A 21,362-nucleotide genomic window follows, 5' to 3' on the forward strand; every position below is an offset into this window, starting at 1 on the left:
AAGAGGTAAATATTAGGAATCGTCGCTTCACAAACACATAACCAAACAAATACCAACTCTCGCAATTAAGCCGACAATGAATTGCTTCTTATTTTCATTTGTTGAGGAAAACAAATTAATTTTTTATAATATCTGAGGGATCAGCAGTGGTAGTCAGAAACCCATGTAATATCATACGAGTATAAGTGGATAAAAGGTTTCATTGCGTTTTGTTTACGAAATTATTCATAACAGATAGAAAAATTTAAATCATAGTTTAGCTTAAATTTACTTAAAACAAAAATAGATATTTATCTAAGTCAAACCAAAGTTTATAAATGACTATAAGCCGACTAAATGGGAAACGATGTCTCATTTTCAGATATAAAAGAGTTAGCTAAAGGCTTTGCCATTTTAACAGTAGTGATGGCATTGAAATCTATACCGAATCGTAAAAAGGCTAAGTAGGTATTTTGAAAACATCGGCAGGGAGAACCATCTTCAAACCTTCAAACTAAAAAATTAAATGTTTGAAGGGATTCCAAGCATTTTCTAGAAAGGTAAACGCCAACGGAATATATGAATACCTTTTTTTTGCTTTCGTTTCTAATTTTTACAAGTTTTGTGAAAAAGATAATCGCTTTGCGAAACGGGTAAAATCTCAATTTGAAGTCAGGAAGAAATGAACCATATTTTGTCAAGTAACAAAACACGCAATAGACATCAATATCGATGAATGTTGATCAATTATTTATCCACGATATATCATTCCAACAAGATGGAACGATCTGTCAAATTGTGAATCAAACTGTTAGCTTTTTCCGCAGAAATCTCCGCAGAGACTCCAAATCTCCAGATTTGATTGCATCAATTTCATTGGGGTAATTTTAAAAGCAAAGTGTATGCGAGCAATCTTCGGATCATTGTCAAATTAAATTCTAAATGGACCAAATTAAGTACATTTCTTAACTATTTTGTAAAAGGAAAATATTTGTTTTTTTTCCCTAAGTTACAAAAACAGAGATAATCATATGTTAAGTGCGAAGGACATGCGGTATATATTTTAAAGACTGTACGAAAATTATATATATTTTATTTGGAGAAGAGACAAAATTATGTGGGACTACTTCTTAAGCAATCCGTAGTTGGGGCTAAGCAAAATTTCGTACGTATTAAAATTTTACTGATATAAAGATTAATAGATATAAGGGTCATGCACAACGACTTCAAATAAGATGAATTAACGCCTTTTTTCCTCTTCTCACAAAAGCACCCCTGTACTATAAATTTTCTCTAGGTAATTCATTGTAAATCAAGTTATCAAAAAAAAAATAATAATAATAAATTAATGTACAAATTTAATGTCTTTGAAAATCTATCCCTTTACTATTGTGTTTTAATTTTATATAAGAATTCAACTCAGTTCGCCATAAATTTTAGCTATACTCGCTCGTTTAAATTTTATAGATGGCACCTTAGTAACAGATTCGATTTCATTTATGTAAGCATGAATATTTGTGTCTATTATAATAAAATGTAAATTAACCAAGATTTTAATATTAAAATATTACTCGTTTTTCGACTCACCTTTTGGTTCTTATATCACAGAATCGTTGTATGAATGAAGTTAAGACGTTTGTTTGTTAGCTTGTAATTAGTTGTAAGTTGTAATGTGATGCCACCTTGATGCGATTTTTATATTATTTGATTTTTGTATTAAAACTTATCACTTTGCACAACAGATTAAATGATTTTATTTAAAATTATTTTATTTAGTGATTTTATTTATGTTTATTATTGCACTTGTGTGAGTGATTAATGGGGAAAAAATTGCTATTGTGGATTTCGATGCTTGTGCTTGAAAGAAAAATTGGAAAGCACTTGATTGTAATTTCTTTAGTTGGAAAAATAAATGGATAATTGTTAATTGACAAACATTTAAAATATTATTATTTATTATTTTTGTATTTTAAAAATTTTTAATGAATGAGACTTTAAAAAACGTTGTGAAAAAAAAACTTCCAGCCGGTAATATTTACATATTGATTAAAAGTGTGTCGAAGATAGCAGATGTTGCTGTTAAAACGGTTATTGATATTCGATTATATATATATTTTTTTTCTTTCTTATTATACGCGCACGCTTCGTTAAAAACTTGAAAACTTTTCGATTTCGTAGCAATGCCGCCGTCACTTATTGGTTCGTTTGTATGTGTTGTAGCGCGTTGTAGTTTTACTGAAACGAAATAACAAAAACATAAATTGAAATTATTTGCAATTTAAATTCCAGTTTATGTATAAGAACTTTAAAATAAAAATACAATAATATAAATATCTAAAAAATTTTAATTCAAATTCTTTTAGAAACATACACGCGCTAGCAAAAGGCACGAATACATGTTTCGGTTGTATTTACAACAATAAAAATTGGACTTATCTCAAATTTAACACGTTTGTGCTGCCAAATATAGCAAATCTGCAATTAGCTGCTCACGCAATGACAATGGCTATAGAAAAGATTAATTGAAAGCAAAAGTCCATGTGGCTGGTGAATGGTAAACTGTCAATGGGGCGATTGACATTTCTGGGTGTAGCTGAACACTCTCTATTTGCACTTTAAAGTACCCGCATATTTGCGATGTTGTTGGCCTTTTGTTTAGAACAAAATTGTGATAATTGTGATATATTATATATATATAATATGCGCATATGTGTGTGTTATTTAACATGCAACACAGCTTCGCTCAAAGCTATTATTCAATAATGGTCTAAAAAAGGTAGTTAAAAAATGGTAATTATGTGGCAAACTATATAAAATAAGATCAAACAAAATCCAGTTACTTAATATTAAAGAACAAGTTTCAATGTTTTTTTCTCATACTGTGTTCTATTCATTTTGTTTCCCAGTGCGCAACACACCCATTTGGTGGACCACATACATGCATACGTACTGCCAGTAATGCTAATGATCTTTTGGTATTCAAGCAATTCTAAGTACCACGTTTACAGGAAATAAAATGTAAAAGTAACGGTTAATCACTACTGGTATTTGCACTATTATAACAACATTTATATAATGCTTAGTCATAATCATATGAAATGAATCTGAGACCAAAATAAGCGGTAGTTAAACATGAAATTACAGTCGTCTATGCCTGTGGGGCAAACAATAATAATTAACTTCTAATTAATTATACTGGGTAACAGCGATTAATTTGTTGGAAAAGCGGGAATTTCAAGCTGTGTATTTAGAAGAACAAATATTTAAACAAAAGTTTAAGATTCTCTTGATAAATCTTTAAATATAAAAAACTTAATAAGGGAATTGCAAAAATTCACGGGTCATAGGAAAAAAAACCCAACCCATATTATTTTAACTATACTTGTATACCATACATACGTAAAATGGCTGTTAATTGGGACTTCATCTTTGTAGCTTAAGAGATTACATGGGTTTCATGGCTTCAAAAAATTGATTTTTTTTTTAATTTTAGTAATTAATTTTTAATTGTCTCTGAAATATATTCCTAAATGCTCAAGTTGATCCAAGTAATAGTTTTCGAGATACAACCTTGGAAAGCTCGTGCTCGTGGATGCTCGAGGTCAGCTATGTAGTCATTTAAAACTTTAAACGCGTTTTTGTCGAAATTGTGTTTTCAATGTCGTTTGTCAAGATTTCTCGCGTAATAATCAAACGCTCTTAATGAAATTGTACAAAGGTCTTTGAGATATAATTTACAAGGCCTTGGGCGAAGGATTTTTTAATTACAACTGTTTAAAAAAAAACAATGTTTATTTTACTTCATATGATCCTATAAGAAGTGCTATCAGCACGGTCGCACCATTTTCCAAGGAGCTGCCGGACATGACGGCATAATGGAAGATTTTGAATATTTTTCTTTGAAAAGTTTACAAAATCTTTGTAAAATAAAAGGTTTGAATAAAATATTTCATTATGTGAAAGTTATTGAAAATAGAGCGTTTTTTGCTCGAGGAAGCCTATGTAACCCTTAAGGAACACACCCAGTGTGACAGCCTAAAAAATTAGCTTTTGGAGAGTTACAAAAAAAAAAAAACTTTTATATCAATTGTTTTAAATTAATATTAATAACATATTTTAAGGATAGACACACAAGTTTTTGAAGAAAAACATTAAATATTTTTCGATTTACACGCAATCTGCGACGACGCTAAATAAAGATTCTCCGCCATGAAACCTAAACAAAAATCTCTCCCTAGAAGATGTTGGACGTGCAATGACCTACGCTTGAAAAAATCAAAAATTGTAGGTTAAAAAAAAGTGTGTGTCAAACTTTTGGTCGTTTTTGACCTGACAAAATTCGATTATCGATCAGATAAAAAAACTGGTAAGTTATTGTATGGAAAACAATATAAAAAAGCAGCAATTTGATTGTGCCGGATAATATTATACTTGTATGTCTCTAATTAAACACTCAAGCAAATTTGAAAAATTTGTTTTGACAAACACAGGCTTAAAGATAAAGATTGAAATGACCGGCCACACTTTAAAAAACTGTAACTCAGAAACTATTTGAAATATTAATTTATAATTGTAATATGTTATTTTAAAAGTATAAACTAGCGACATATGCAAGAATAAAAAATATGATTTTTTCGAAATTTCATATAAGGCAGTGCCCATTGAAATTCTTTACTGCACTCCCCGATGTTTAAAGCCAATTTGTTAATTATTATTTTTGAACTTTAAATTACGAGCTTCCAATGCTTTATAGACACGTTCATATCCCCAACTTGGAGATTTATACAAAATATATATTGAAACACTTTCTTTCTAAGAATATTTCTGTGTATATAGCTTAAAACATAAACAAAATATAACAATATAAATGAATTGAAAAAAATCATATTTGGTTCTTATGAAAATTTTTGCACAAGTCAATTTCATATATAAATTGTAATTTCGATTTTCCTGGATTTCGCTAATTATCTGTCCTCTGTTTTATTTAATAATATGAATATATCGTATTTATTTATTTAAGTACCTCAGTATTATAGCGGCATTAATTACCTTTAATTGATGAGAAAATAAATGTTGACGGAAAAATTTAAATTCCATGTAGACTAGTGTTTTATGCATATTAAAGTATGGTATATTAAACAACACCGCCGCATTATTAAATGTGCTTAACTTTAATACTCCAATTAATAGCTACATATGAATGCAACAAACATATTACGCATGCGCCAGCTACTTATGACAAGTATAATATAATGAGTGAGTTAACAATATAGACGTAACTAGATATACGGTTGTTCGAAAAAAAAATTATAGAAGGTTTTATGTTAATTAGAGTTAATATTTGTTCAACATTGCAAGTATATATACGTTACATGTGTAATTATACTGTTAAAGTGATTTATTTATTCGCATTACCAGTTATCTGAGAACATTATATTATGAAAAGTGTTCTCAAATTAAAGAAATATCCGGATTTTGAAAATTTAGAAAAGTCTAAAATATAATTTTTTAAACTTCTTATTAATTAAACTTAATTTAGATAGTTTGAAAAAAAGTTAATATTGCATTCCAAAATATAAAAGTATTTGTAAATATATTTTACTGTACATAATTTCGAAAACTTTACTACTGTACTAATATTTTCTCTAATATTTTACAATTAGTGCTTGTAATTTACTCCCGTAAAGGGTTAGAAACCAGCCAGCATAGCAGGTCATAGCGCCAATTGACTGCATATTGCCAAAATAATCAGCTGAAAACACAGATATGAGCTAATTTATACGGACTTCCCATCTCATATATTAGACTATAACTGCCGAATAAAAAGCAACCAGTTACTAACTGTACTATATGCATATTTATACCCTGAACAGGGTATATTAATTTTTCCACGAAGTTTGTAACGCCCAGAAAGAAGCGTTGGATACCCTAGAAAATATATATTTAAATGATCAGCATGACAAGCTGAGTCCGTTTGTCTGTCCGTCCGAAGCTGCTAGTATAGAAAAAATTTCTTTTTGGAATGTTTTCTAAGAAAACACTGTATAAAACGTTTTAAAATTTCAAAAATATATTTATAAAAAAATAATTAGCCTGAGGGTAAAATCTGTAGATTATAAAAAAAGAAAGTTCTTAGAGAAAAAAAAATGTTATAACATCTTTTTCGAGTTAAAAATTTTATTTCGTAAAAAATTTTTGATAAGTGTTCTAGAAGCTGTGGAGAGTTCGCTTTCTGATAAATTAAAAGTTATCAACTTAAAAAAATTGTTTGTGGTCATTATTGGAGTTTAAAAAAAAGTCTTAAACGACAACATGCTTTCCCTAAGCGTTAAAATAAAATTTGAGTCAAAAACCGTCACATTCGGTAATTTTTATATAAATATAAAGAGTTTAACCCAAAATAATTTTTTCTTGTCCAAAAAAAATTTTAACACGAAATTTACTTTAAAACTTGCAAACAAATTTGTTTTTTATAATCTACAGATTTTACCCTCAAGCTAAGCAACAAAAAAAAAATTTTTTTTCGCTCCACCCTTATAAATAATATACACAAATACCCAACAAAAAAATTGTGTTTAGCGAGTTATTTACAACTACACCAATGCACGTGGTTGAAAATAAAAAATAAATACAAAATAAAAAAATTATTTGACTATAAGGTATTCTCTATACGATGTTCCACGATCGTTGAAAAATTAAATTTAACAATATAGCAGTTTTTGAAAAAAAAAAATAATAATAATTTTGCCCAAAATGAGACGTCTTCGAGTTAAAACTTCAGCCAGTTTGAAAAATGTAGTTTTGACAGTAATTTTATTAAAGATGAACTGGTTGAACTGTGCGACTACACTTTAGAAGACTGTAACTCAAAAAGTCTTTAAAATATTCATTTATCATTTATCTATTCGTTGGGTTATTATTATTAAAATTTTAGTATACCTTTAAGGTATAGACTATCGAAACATGCAAATGCAATGAAGCAATTAAGCAATGAAAAACAAAAAACTGAAATTGAAAGAACTTCGAGTTAGAGCATGTGGTCAGTTTACTTATATATTAAATTATCGTACTTTAATATTTTGTTGATATATATATTCTGTATTACTAAAAACTTTATATAATAACTTCTCTGTTCATTAATACTTGCAACTCATAGCAGCTTTTATGATGCAGAACAAAATAATAAAGAACTGAGTGACAGTCAGACACACTTCTGATGATACATCATTATTGTCAATAACATTGAGATTTTTTGAACAAAACAATCATACAATCAACAAAGTCAACAAAACCTTCTCAACATTTGCGAAATGTCGCATATATATACATAACACTCATGCAAACAATCATATATTTCCATATGTATAGCAGAGCATCCATTGCGATATTTAGCTGGGAATCAGTTCAAGTCAACAACAGATTATCAAAAGGTGTAATTTCTACTTTAACGACAAGCCAAGCAGCCGCTCATCACATACAAGTCAGTATGGAGGTATGTACGAGTATGAAAGACTTCAAAGAGAAGTCTTCTGTGTGACCAAAAGACCACAAAACAAACAAAAAACCTTTAAGAGTACAATTCAGCCACCACAGCAGTAAAAGTGGCAAATAATAAATAAAAGCACACAATTGTTTGGCATACACTTGAGGCTGGCTGTGGCACTTGCCGCTAACACCGCAATGACTTGTACAAGTGCGCTTATGCTGGTGAGGTTGTTGGTGCTGTCGATGTGCTAATGTTGATGTTGCAGCAAGTTGCAAGAAATTTTCTGAATGTCATAAATTGTTGTAAGTAAGGCAAAAAAGCTAAATAGCGGCAAGCAACGCTTACGAAGGCATTAAGTTGTGTGTCACTGTGCGCATGCGCACCTTCTTTTTTATAATTGCGGCTTTGTGTTTCTATTTCATTTATTCCGACTGAGCTACACGCTTGCTACGGAGAACAATCAGCGTATGAGCATTAGTGTGGACTCGCTAAATTTAATGCGTTAAAGTCAATAAATACATATTTGTTTTAAAAACACGAAAAATATAAGAAAATATGCAGAACAGATGCAGAATAATTACAGATGTCAACCGTGTTTCGTTTTTAATAATTTTATAAAAATTATAAAATAAAAATTAATATAAAATTTTAGCATTCTTTTTCGGACACAACCTAGTAATCGCTTGTATGTGATATTGCAGCATGCATGCAGATGATTGTTATTACAAATATTTTGCGCAATAGTAGCAAAGAAGCTTCACTATGGCGAATTGAATGCTTTGACAAATAAGATGCTTAAATTGTCGCCAATCACGTTCTTGTTTATTATTATATTTTATTTGCGTCTAAGGGGTTTGGCATGTGTGCCGTCTATGGTAATATCTGTTAGCTTTGAAATTTTATGCGGCTCCCTTTACAATGAAAAATAATAGAGTGTGAAAATCTTATAGTTTTTTTCATATTCTACGGACACTTTTTATTGATCCAGACAAAATAATTTAAAAAATTTCTAGTCGTTTTGTAAATAAGGCTTTTTTTTTCGAAATACTTTTTTCACTCCAATTGACATAATCACAAAACACCTTAATGCACCAAAAGCTTATGAAAACTTTGGACCTTGTTTTTTTCTTTAATAATAAGAATATAAAGCAAGAAAAAAACGTTAACTACGGTTGAACCCCTCACAATTACAAAACATTTCTTACAAGAATTCTGATCAGAATTCCGTCCGTTTGTATGGCAGCTAAGTATATGCTATAGTGACTCCATCTGAACGATTTCTTCGAAGTTTACACCGTTCCTTTAAGGGGTTACATGGGTTTCGTCAAGCAAAAAAAGGCTATATTTTCAATAATTTTTTTTTCTATAAAAAATAAAATACTTTATTCACACTTTTTCTTATTTCGAAGAAGCATATTTGATAAAGATTTTGTGGAAATTTCAAAGGAAAATATTTAAAACTCGTTTATTACGACGAAAATGGAGCTTCCGCGTTGATAGCAGAATTTCTGACAGGATCATCAACAGTACAAAAGAAATATATATTTGAACTAAGACCATTAACTAGGTATTGGAGACTGAGAAAAAACAAATAAAGGGAAAATGGTGTTTTAGGCGGACGTTATTACAAAAACATGCAAATTTTAGTGAACATTTTTCGAGATTTTTTTTTTTTTAAATAGCTGTAATTGAACAAAAAAGTCCTCCAAGGTAAGACCATATAAACTATATCTCAAAGACCTGTGTACAATTTCATTAAGATCGGTTGAGTAGCTCGTGAGCAATCTCTACAATCGACTTTGAAAATACAGTTTCGAGAAAAACGCGTTTAAAGTTTTAAATGACTACATAGCTGACTTCGAGCGCACAACTTTTCAAAGCTGTATCTCCAAAATTATTACTGGTATCAACTTGAGAATTTAGTACAATATTCTAGAGAGGTTATAGAATTAAATAAGACAATAAATTTTTTTTTTTAGAAACCGTTAAACCCATGTATACTCTTAAGCAATAACCCATGCAAAATTTCGTGAAAATATCTCGTCAAATGAAAAAGTTATCCACACAAGCACTTGATTCCGATCGTTCAGTTTCTATACCAGCTATATGCTACAATGGTCCGATAATGGCCGTTCACAAAATTGAGCAGCTTTTTAGAAAGGAAAGCTTCTTAGAGGGAATAGGAGTGCAAAATTTCAGATCTATATCTCAAAAACTGAGGAACTAGTTCGTATATATACAAATCAAATACAATACATAAAAACGCAAATTTTAAACTAAGGTACATTATTTTCAAAATACGGAGATATTTGTTGTCCCAAGGTGATCATGGAAAATATTATTGATGGTCCTCCTTGTAACGTCTAATGCTGAGAGATGCAATAATTCACATGGAATTTTAAAGAATCGATAAATTATACTAATAACTATCAACACAGGGCGAGCTCTTAAAGATATTAAAATTCAACTCGACCACCTAAATTACAATAAAAAGGGTTCAAGTCAAGAAATATGAGAGGCAGTAATCATATATGGTAAGTTTTAAAACTACAAAAAAACTAATAATCATAATATAGGACAGAAAGAATAAACCAAAGAAATATCTATGCATTAAATTATACTATCCTGAAGTCTACAAAAAATGTTTTGTGGTGAATCTTTGAAATAATTTCAGAGTTTCAACACAATTACAGACATTGAATAAATTATTATAATAAAAAACAATTGATTTCTAACAACCAAAACTTTCCAAGATTAAGGAATTTGTTTTCGCACTATATAGAAACTATTGCAATTTCCCTTTTCTTGCAAGATGCAAAAACGCTAATATTTTTTTACTTCCATTGTCCAGCTCTACATAGTAGTCTAGCTAATTTTGAAAACCTCAACGAAGTGTTGTGCGGTAATGTGTCATTCTCCTAAAATACACTTCCTTCCACAATTCCTGAACATTACTCGAATGCACTCATCCAGACGCACTACCGGTCCGTTATGTTAGTCGGGCTGTCAGTTGCAATTTTTACTGGTCAATTACATTTGAAAACTCGCCGCGACGGATGTAGGAAATTTGAAGTGACAATTTTTTATGCTGTCGACGACAAAAGTTTTTACGAGTGAATACATGTCAAATGTGTGTACATTACAAGTAATTAAAATGTGTGTCGCATTGATGACTTTTGTTGCAGCAATATTTGTTCACTTTTGTCTTTAACGCAGTTGCAGTTGCTGTCATTTGTAATTAATAATTTTTTTTACGCAAGTAAACATTTTTCATGCCAAATTTCATAAACACAAGAAAAATACTAAATAAAATTGACATAATCCAATGTTTTTATAATAAATATATGGTATATACATACAAGGTGTGTATATATAGAAAAATAGCAAGTCAGAAGTAGTCAATTGTGGTCATTATCAAAAATTACATCTTCTCGAATCATAATACTATGGTAAAGGGACTTTGACTCAATAAATTTACCAACTATTCCAGGCAATTCATCGTAATTGAAACAGGCTGCTGAAACTAAACACAAGCATAGATATAGGAAGACTCATTAAAAAAACTAAAAATTTTAAGATCACAAAATGTGGGGTTAAAAATTTTTGCAAGTAACTTTTGTGCTTTTACGCTATACCAACTATCTGCTCCAATAGGAAAACAAAAGAAAAACGAACTAAATGCTTTAAATGCTTGGAAAATAGTTTGGAATACACAAAACTCAACATTACAATAATCTGACTCTCGTTTCCTTCTCAATTCAGTCATTCGTTCAGAGTGAAAAGTCTCACCACAATCCACAATACAATGAAAATTCTCAAATTTGTTAAATAAAATATACTAAACACTTGGAAAAGACAAAAACTGTAGAGCTGCTTTCCGCGTTATCCAGCATGCATTCAATCTAACATAAAAACTATGCGAACACTCTAATACTCCAAAGATTCCAATCAAAATCTTTAGAAAATTATTTCTAATTCATCTTATTAAAATAAATACACTCATACCTCGCTATACGACTGCACGTTATATGGCATTTCGCTATGGCGGCCCTCTTGAATTAAGGCACATTTTCAATGTACGGTCTAAAATGATTCACTATAACTGCCAAAAAATTTTTATCAATGTGAGCCCGACAATAAACATATCCAGAGAGAACTTTGTAACCTTATATTTTGAGAATTTCTTTTTATCCTTTCATTGAATTCAGGGTGCAATAGCTATTTTTAAGGCGTAAATTCCAATTAAAACATTTTGGAAAAACTATAAGATCATGCTGTTGACAATATCGATGAATCTTGAAAGGAATTATAATTAACAATAATGAACCATGTTTGGAAAAAAATATGACTAGAATGTGAAAAAGTAGTTCTATAATTCCTCAAGGAATTAACACATCCATTAGCTGTTAAAAATCTCTCAAAAACGAAATAGGCTAGAGGGCAAAACAAAAAACGTTGGACAATTTCCATGCTAATCAGCAAAAAATTATGATGACTGTAATACGCAGCTTACCATTTCTTCATCATCAGATTAAAATCATTTAAAAAATTATGTACGTATACGTACACATAATTTAACTAGCATGAAGTTGTTTTACTTTTGTTTATAGATTATTGTTGGATTTTGGAGTACGATATTATTTTATGTATAAATATATATATTTGTTATATATGTATTTTTTATTTAAATTAAATAAAAATATAAAAAACGCATTTTGAATGATACATGTTACATATTTAACAAATTTGGAGCCGATCTCATTAAATTTGGCTTTTCGCTTTACAGCCAAGTTTCGTAGAACGTATCTAGGCCGAAAAGTGAGGTATTGGTGTATTTAAAATATTGAGTTTCAATAAGGTTTATTTAATCATAGTTTCGGAAAATAAAATTAAAGGCATCGCCTTTAAAGTAGAGTGTAGTAAATGCTGAAGCATTTTTACCGAACCAAAAGTAATCACAAAATTTATCTATTCCATTGACAAATATTGGTAAAAGTTTTAGGTAACACTTCACCACCTGATTTATATTATTACTGTTAGGTTTGTTAAATTTAAGATTTTCACCTTTTGCAAAAAAAAAAACACAATTAGAAAGTTTACTTCGGTTGCACTGAACTAAAATACCCTTTACATATACAAACGGTCGGTTTTTTAACGATCGTTCAGTTTGTATGACAGCTATATACTATTGTGATCCGATCTGAACAATTTTTTCGAAGATTGCACTATTGGCTTAAACAATAACCCGTGCCAAATTTCGTCAAAGATATAGATATTTTGCACACATCCATAGAAGCTTCTCATTTGTAAGATATAGCATATAGCTGTCATATAAATTGAATGAATAAAATTCAGTCCTTGTATGGAAAGCCATTTGACGAGATATCTTCAAGAAATTTTCCATCATTTATTGTCTAAAGCAATGAACGATCGGAATCAAGTGCTTGAAGAAAATATTTTATATTTGGGTATTATACCAAATTTTACGTTTGTTCTTGCTTTTTTAATAAAATATATAATTTATTTTACTTCCAATATCATGAAAAAAATATTTATTTATTTTGCGACTAATTTAATTAACTAAAATATATACCTTATAACTAACATAATAATAGTACCTGAAACTAAAGAACTGAAATAGAGAGAAACTGCTATGGAAGTTTCCACCAATGAAATAGTGCATTATTTGCTACCGTAAATTTGCTTATTTACTTACTATTTCCCTATGCCGGATGCACATAAGAGCACTTGATTTGCGCAAAAATCATTTTTTATCGAAGACATCACTGCCACCCAGCTGCCTGAGGGCGGTCTTAGCCAACAATGTCACCAAATCTGGAATAAATGTTATTCGCGCTAATAATCAATCAACGCCTACCATTTCATACTACAATTATACAGCCAAGTGCTCATCAGTGATGGAATGCGAAGAGCAATGAGTAGAATAAATTCTAGAATTGTTGTTGACGTAAGCACGTTCTTGCTAAACGCCCTAGTTGAACAAACATTGCAAAGTAATTTATTGCGCACCTCTCCAATCAAAGCGTATGCGTGTTTGGCCTTTTAAGTGATAATCATTGCACGATCCTTCTCGCATAACCCTAGGGACTGTATAGGTGTTACTTTCGCTCAGATAATTGCAAAAATCGCTCACGTTTCGAGACCGATCAATTGCCTTACAATGATTTTTAATTAAAATTGCAAATGTAACAGACAGGCATCAACGACGCCCTCACTGACTTTCCTGCCTGTCCGGCAGCCAGCCTACCTGCCCCTTCGCGGTTGCAATGTACGGCGCGTGTGCAAATATATATATATGCATACACAATATATACTAATGTGTTCTGCATGATTTGGGGTTTGGGGCACGGATGGCTGACAGCTGCAGCAGCGTTGTTGTAGCATTCGCCGTGTCTGCCTTTGCGTCAGTCTGACTTAAGCAATTAAAATAGTGTTGATTGCATTGCTGACGTTAGTTAGTGGAAAAAAATAAAAGCAATTAGATTTTAAGCGATGTGCTGGTAATTTTTAATTTTAACGATTACTCGGTAGTTACATAAAAGCAACTATAAAGCAAGTACAGTACAGAATTTAGAAAACTACACCACTGTTTTTGTTGTACTGTTTATTGTAATTTTTAGTTGTAAGTAATTCTGTGTTGTTACATAATTCTATATATCTATGCTAATGAATGACCTAAAATACATTTAACACAAAAATAATCGTAGTATTTAAATTTGAGAACAAAAGATTTATGAAACGAACTTGGTTGAACATTTTCGAATAATAGTAGCATATAACACACATAAATACATAATACAAGTATTGTCTGTACGAATAAATTAACGTTACTTTAAATAATTCGCTATCAGTAAAAAATAGAAACATCGACTTGTTATTATAAAATTTGAAGCCAAATCCAAGTACCTGACGAGTTTTTATGAGGCTTTGGCACAATACGCTTTTAGAAAAAATCCTACCAATATTAGCCAGTAATTGAAGCACATCCTACATATTACTATTAGCCTCAACACCGCCTTGTTTTTTTGGAATGATACTTTTTTCAGGTGGGTATTTAGTGAAGTTCTGTAGGGGCTTCTAGAAAGCTTTAACTAAAATGCTTAAATAATATAAAACGACTTTTGTATTACTTTCTATTTTAACGAGAATTATGAAAATTTCAAACTGAGCTTTAAAAAATAAGTTGATGCATTATATGTACAGTGTAGTGCATTAGTAGATCGCCAACAGGATCTGTTATGTTCAGTTAAATAAAATAATAATTATTTCGTGATTATTTTGAAGTTTTCAACAGTTCTAAAATATGGCAAAATATTATAGTAAAATTTAGCTCTTGATAGTCGACACAAAATTCTACAATATGTAATTCTCTGTATATACCAAAAACAGAACTTCAGTTCGACCGCTATCAATAGGCTTAAACTGATAAAGTAGGTAAGAGTTAATCAAGTACTCATCCTTAAATGGTACAAAAATTCAATTTCACGGTTTTCAAACTAACACTGACAGATCAGTTCGAGCACCAAAAAGGTCGCGAAAATCGTGATTTTGATTATCATAACATTCATATAATATGCGGAAAGCCTGACCGATTCGTACTGGAATATACAAAGATTCTATCCTGGAAGAAATAATGGATATGTCTGTTGAAGAAAAACTAAACAATGCAGTAAATTCATATTCAAATAAACACAATTTGGGTAAAAGTGTTTACAATAACACTTTTCGAGAGATTGGGTCAAAAGTAAAAAAGTAATTTCTCCGTTTTTCGAAGTTAAAACCAAAATCGAAATATTCGCCTTCGAATTTCAAAATTGAGCTCATTGAAAACATTATTATTAATTACAATATGTAAGTTTTTCATCACGTCTTCCTTATATTTCAATGGGGTCTAACACTTGTTGCAAAAAAAATTAGTGTTCAAAATCAGGCCAGTATTTTTATAAAAGAAAATATTTTTTTTTTTCAAAGATCCGACTTTGATTCCATATAGCAACTGTCATATAATTTTGACCGAAAACATAGGAAAACGTAGATTGTGTCCATATTTTTAATTTTTTAGTAATAGACTTGTATAATTAAAATAATCTGTTGTCTGCGAAAGATGTATTTCGAAAACGGTTTTCATATTTTTGGAGAATTTCATAAATTTCTGTGTCTGTCCTGTGACTTTCGATATTAAAGATGGAAATTAATCATACTCGAGTGTTATAGAAATCAAAGGTTTTAGCGCATTTAAATATTTTTAAATTAATGAATGAAATGTTAGCAACAACAGTTGCGCTTTGTAAAAATTATTCATTCACATATATACTTTTTTGCATATATAATATATATTTGCATGATTAAATTATCTACGTACTTAATAACAAATTTTCACAACATAAAATAGATATATTATATATGTTAATAGCAAAGTGAAATTCAACGCCCTAAAGAATTTAATTTTAGCTTTTCACTTTTTCTAATTAAAAAAAGATTGTTTTGTTTCCCACACGTTTAAGTATTTCTGTTTAGAACTTTATAGTATAATTTCATTTACCCGCACACACAATTGCATACGTCATAAAACAAATTATATTTTTTTAACTCCCATATCATTAGCAGCTGACTTATGCCACTTAGCTCTTCATTATTTATGATAAATGGCTTGACTAACTTAACTAGATGTGGCTAAGTATAGTAATTATTGCACTTAACTAAAGCACAAAGACGCCGACTGTAACTCATCCAAAGCAGAAATTTATTGATGCTTTCAGACAGAAGGGAGCAAAATGCATTTACAATTACTGCTGAAATACTATAAGAGCAGTAAACCTAGTTAAGAGGTTTATAGCAGTGAAGTCATTCGTTCAAGTCCCTTTTAAAACGTATTAATTTATATGTTAGTATATTACTCATCATAACTTGATTAAGATTTATTGCACAAAAGGTAGGAGTACTTAAATTTATCTAGGAGTTTTGGTTCCATAAAAAACATTTAATTTAATGTAATAGAAAAAGAGCGCTGCATCCCACTTTTTTTATAGTGTTTCGAAGTTTTTGCTCTTTTTTCTAAAATAACCGTTAATAGAATTATTTGAGCAGCGCTTTCGCGACACCTTTCAACCTATTTTTTTGGAATATTTAGAAACATTGTGTATGTACTGAACCTTCAGTTAGTTAGCCAATCTAGAATTTTCAAAAAAAAATCAAATTTGGGGGGATTTGGGGTTTTGAGGTGCTTAACTTGAGATAAAATTGTATGAAAAGGGTTTACTGAAGCCAACTGAAATGCTTTACGGCAAAAATACTCATGCTTAAATACTTCAAGAATTCAATTATCTAAAATATAAGAGCAGATTCTGTACTCAATTGAAACAAGGAAACCATATTGTTACTTTAGATCGGACATCACAGTCACCAAACGTCAAACCAAAAGAAAATGTTTTGGCTTTGATGAAAGCTAAAATATCAAGAAAGAACATATCTGGAGGTCGCTTTCTCTGGAATATGCGAAAGTTAGTTGCAAGTTGCCATCAAATATGTCAGGATATAATGGTCGACGCGGGAGATTGTTCCTAGAGTTACAGTCTTCCTTAGAGGCCCAATTTAAAATAGTAATTGCGAAAATAGACCTAGTAGCCTATCAAAATATCTACATAAAGATTTTGTGTACACTTGTTCATATGTATAATAAAACCTGAAAGAGTGGCATACGATTTAATTTTCCTTACTTCCAGAATTAAATGATAAAGTAACACTTTTTCAAGAGTTCTTGATTTTTCTAACTCCTTAACCGTATTTGCTTTGTCTGCTAATTGGTAATAAAAATTACAGTAATCTGAAAAAACACATAATAATTCAAAATGTTTAAAAGCGAACTTACATATATGTAGGTACATTATAATGTTCAATAAGTTATAAAAATAAACCCATATATGTACGTTGTACATATCTACTTATACAGTATATATATATTTATAAGTGCAGTTAAACTGCAACTTGGTGAACGGAAATCATTATATGTTGCAATTTCCTCGGCGCTGCATTATAGACAGGCATAACATCAGCATGTTGCATGTCATATTCCCACAATAAACTCAAGTTTTAGCGGTAAAAATAGCGAAAAAACACAATAGCCGTATATATAGCTCCAACAGCTGGATAAAAAAAAGTTGACGCAAACCGGTGTGAAAATCAATACAACGGCTACAAAGGCCAAATACTAGACAAACTAACCGGAAAAAATGGCCCAATAGCCAAAAGAACAATAAATACATGCATACATACACATATATGCACATACAGTTATCTAACATGAGCGATTGTACAGCTAAAGGGGTGCAAGTGTATGAATTGAAAATATTGCATGTCAATTCATTGAATGCAAATCAAAGCCGAAATAATTCCACTTGAGCGCTTTGACTAGTCAAGCGTGTAAATAACAAGAAAAAACATTGCTAATATGTGGATATGTGGCATGTAGCTACAAATTCAATATATGTACATACATATCGAGGCATACGTCTGTTTAATTTGTTTAATGAGGAAAATTGCAGTGGCTTTGAAGGTATAGAAAGTGAGTGTAGCAACAACAATGATCAACCAATTGCTCTCAGTCAAGTGCAATGTGCCTAAGCCAAGCCAACAATACCAACTAGTTTAAACACTTTCAAATCACTATAGCTATAACAATAAAAAATTAAAAAAAAAGATCCACAATTATATTATATACTAGCTACAGTAACAATGTTCATAGCTGTTGCCGGCAGCTAGAGTTTAAATACAGCATTACCGTACATCGGACATCAAATTCTTCCAAAATAAGAAAAAACGTTAACTTCGTTGCACCGAAGCTATAATACCCTTCACAAATCCAAAGGCTATATACAAGAACTTGATTGCGATCGTTCAATTAGTGTGGTAGCTATATGCTATAGTCATCCTTTCTATACAATTTCTTCGCAGATGGGATTATTGCCCTAAATAATAATCCATGCCAAATTTCGTGAAGATACCTCGTCAAATGAAAGAGTTTTTCATACATGCACTTGATTCCGATTCAGTTTGTATGGCAGCTATATGCTATAGTGATCCGACTTAAACAATTCTTCAGATATTACATTGTTACTTTAGAAAATAACTCATGCCACATTTCGCGAAGATATTCCGTCAAATAAAAAAGGTTTCCATATAAGTACTTGATTCCGATTATTTAGTTTGTATGGCAGCTATATTCTATAGTGGTCCGATATCGGCCGTTCCGACAAATGAGCAGCTTCTTAGAGAGAAAAGGACAGGTGCAAAATTTCAGATCGATAGCATAAAAACTGAGGGACTAGTTTGTATATATACAGACAGACGGACAGACAGACAGACGGACATGGCTAAATCAATCAGTCAGTCTTCTGCGTTTCCTTCTTGGTGTTACAAACTTCGTGGTTAATATACCCTGTTCAGGGTATAAAAATAATAATTATATTGTACGAATGTACAAATGTATAAAGGCTTAAATAATGGTAAATATTGAAAACATAATTGAATAGGTAAAATATCAGTGCTTATATACTTTTATTAAATAATGTTTTAAAAGTCACGAAAAAGTTAAACACAAGTAATTTAATGATATGACCATCCTCAAAAAGTCATTGTTTGGTGTGCTTTATGGTCAGAGGGAATCATTGATCTATATTTCTTCAAAAATGAAGACTGCCATAGTATTACAGTAGATAACAAACGCTATAGAGCCATGATTCATGACTGAATTGAAGGATGTTGATGTGGACAAACTTTGGTCTCGGCTGCAATATATTCAAGCCAGCCGAAGCGGTTACTTGCCCAAACTAATAGCAAGCCCTTACCTTTAGAATAACGCTAAATTCTCGGAAATAACAAGAAATTAAATGCGATTTATTTTTTCTTCAAAACTACTTTTCTAAAAAAAAACACCCTTCGACTATCTCATTAACGCATTTTTGACTTTGCGGCCAAACGTGAGATATTGATTAGATTTTGGGCCTTAAATCATTTATATAATATACTATTAATGATGTAACTTATATTCTACACGATTATTATCATGTATATGAGCAGAAACATGAAGTTTTTAAAAATATTATGGAAATACATTTTGGTCAATTTTGGTTTGAATACCAAAATTTATAACAGAGAATATACAAGAAACAGAATCTTGGCCATGAACAACGTTTCCGTAGCAGTGATATCATTGGCAAAACCAAAATTCAAGCAAACTCTAATAATTTTTTCCCATGGTAAAAAATTCCTAACAAACCCATCGCCAAACATCTGTCGAACACTTTACACTAACATAAAAAAGTTTATGTCAATCCAGGCAAAAATACTATTATCCAGTCAACTTGCGCACGCAGTTTAAATGAATCAGACCGGGTCGGATTTGATCTTGAGTGTATTGTTACTTGAACCCCTGTCGGGTTGGAGAATTGCATAAATACTAAATATTTTTACTAATGCCGTAGCCATTTCGTAAAAACTTTTATACTTTATTATGAGTTTTTGAATGAATAATAAGGTAACTAAAATTTACGTCCATACAATGTCAGTTTAATCCACTGTAAATACCATTAACAAGCAATAAACTGTACACCTGACCACGGATGTGCACTTGAGCTACTGTTTTACGATTTGCAAACCGCGAAACTGTACAAGCAACACATTCATCGCCCAATTCGGATAACTGTAAATTACTTAAGAGCCTCTAGCTTGAAAGTCATCTTGATAAAAGTGAATAAATGGTATTGCACAATATTAAATAGGAAGAAGCGAAATAGGAAACACTGTAAGTGATAACCGGCATAAGCGGATAACACAATTTACCACAATACGTAGTAAAAATTAGAGAAAGAAAGAGCAGGACATTTCGGTATAACAAAGAAGAGTGGATGACTGTCCGAAAAGTCGTTTGGCAAGCGGAATGGTAAATGGCAATAACTGAAGTGTTCAACACCAGAAACGGCTGGCTACCGCTAAATACTTGAGACTCCTCTTCGCTCTTGGCTATAAACACGATGACGACGAATGGCGATGAGATGAACATGTTTTGCTATGCATATTTTTGAATTTGCTCATATATGGTGTAGGTAAGCCCGAAGCTTGTTGTATGTTTGTAACCTTTTTTTTTAACCGTTAATTACTAAGCATCATATAGTTGTTGTTATTTTTGTTAGTCAACTGCTTTACAAATTGTCTAATGGTTTAAGAGCTAGGCGTACATTTGAATTAAAATAGGATATTTTTATCACTTTATAGCAATGTATGATTGCTCGAGGAAACGTTGATAGTTAAGTGTTTGCTTCATACTGAGTAGCTGTCGGCGGAACTAACTGACAGATATGTTTATGTAAGTGTAAAGCATGTAAAGTGTTGTTGAAAATGCGTTTTTTTTTTGCTAAACGCTTGAAGTTTTAGATAATGTTAGCTTTTAATCACACAGGAAAATCGTTGAATCCTCTTACATTATTATTATGGATTCTTCGTAATTGGTTCGGATGATCACAATGCTTACTTAAATAGTGACAATTTTAAATGAACTTTTTAAAATACATAAATATAATCTAATCTATAATGCGACTTTAGTGAAAGCTTACGCAGAATTGACAAGTGGCAATTAGGCTACCCGTAGCAGTCTTACTGCGTTGGGTTATGCAAGCAAGCAATAACTAGACGCTCAGTAGCTAACTCGGTAAACATCATCAGGTTATCAAGGTGGACGAGATCTTGGAACACTAGCAACACAGGACTACCACAAAGTTATTTTGAGGTAGTGTTGATGGTAGACAGACGAAAAAGTTTCTACTTCTAGGCAAAAAGAAACTTTGTAATATTGTAGGGATCATCACAGAGCACCTCCTCTTAA

The 21,362-nt window shown here is 31.0% G+C and overlaps 1 protein-coding gene across 4 annotated transcripts in view; it reads right to left on the minus strand.

Moving 5' to 3' along the window:
• The window catches only part of LOC106619186 (mucin-5AC), a 125,932-nt gene that overhangs the window by 34,857 nt on the left and 69,713 nt on the right, over positions 1-21,362 (minus strand). For 3 of the 4 annotated variants that reach the window (XM_070109418.1, XM_070109417.1, XM_070109419.1), the window contains one exon: positions 1,567-2,214. The gene's annotated coding sequence lies outside the window, so the exon portion shown is untranslated. The remainder of the gene's footprint in view (positions 1-1,566; positions 2,215-21,362) is intronic. The other variant, XM_036365833.2, reaches the window with a different exon arrangement.

Source organism: Bactrocera oleae, chromosome 5, assembly GCF_042242935.1.
Source record: "Bactrocera oleae isolate idBacOlea1 chromosome 5, idBacOlea1, whole genome shotgun sequence".
Lineage (NCBI taxonomy): Eukaryota > Metazoa > Arthropoda > Insecta > Diptera > Tephritidae > Bactrocera > Bactrocera oleae.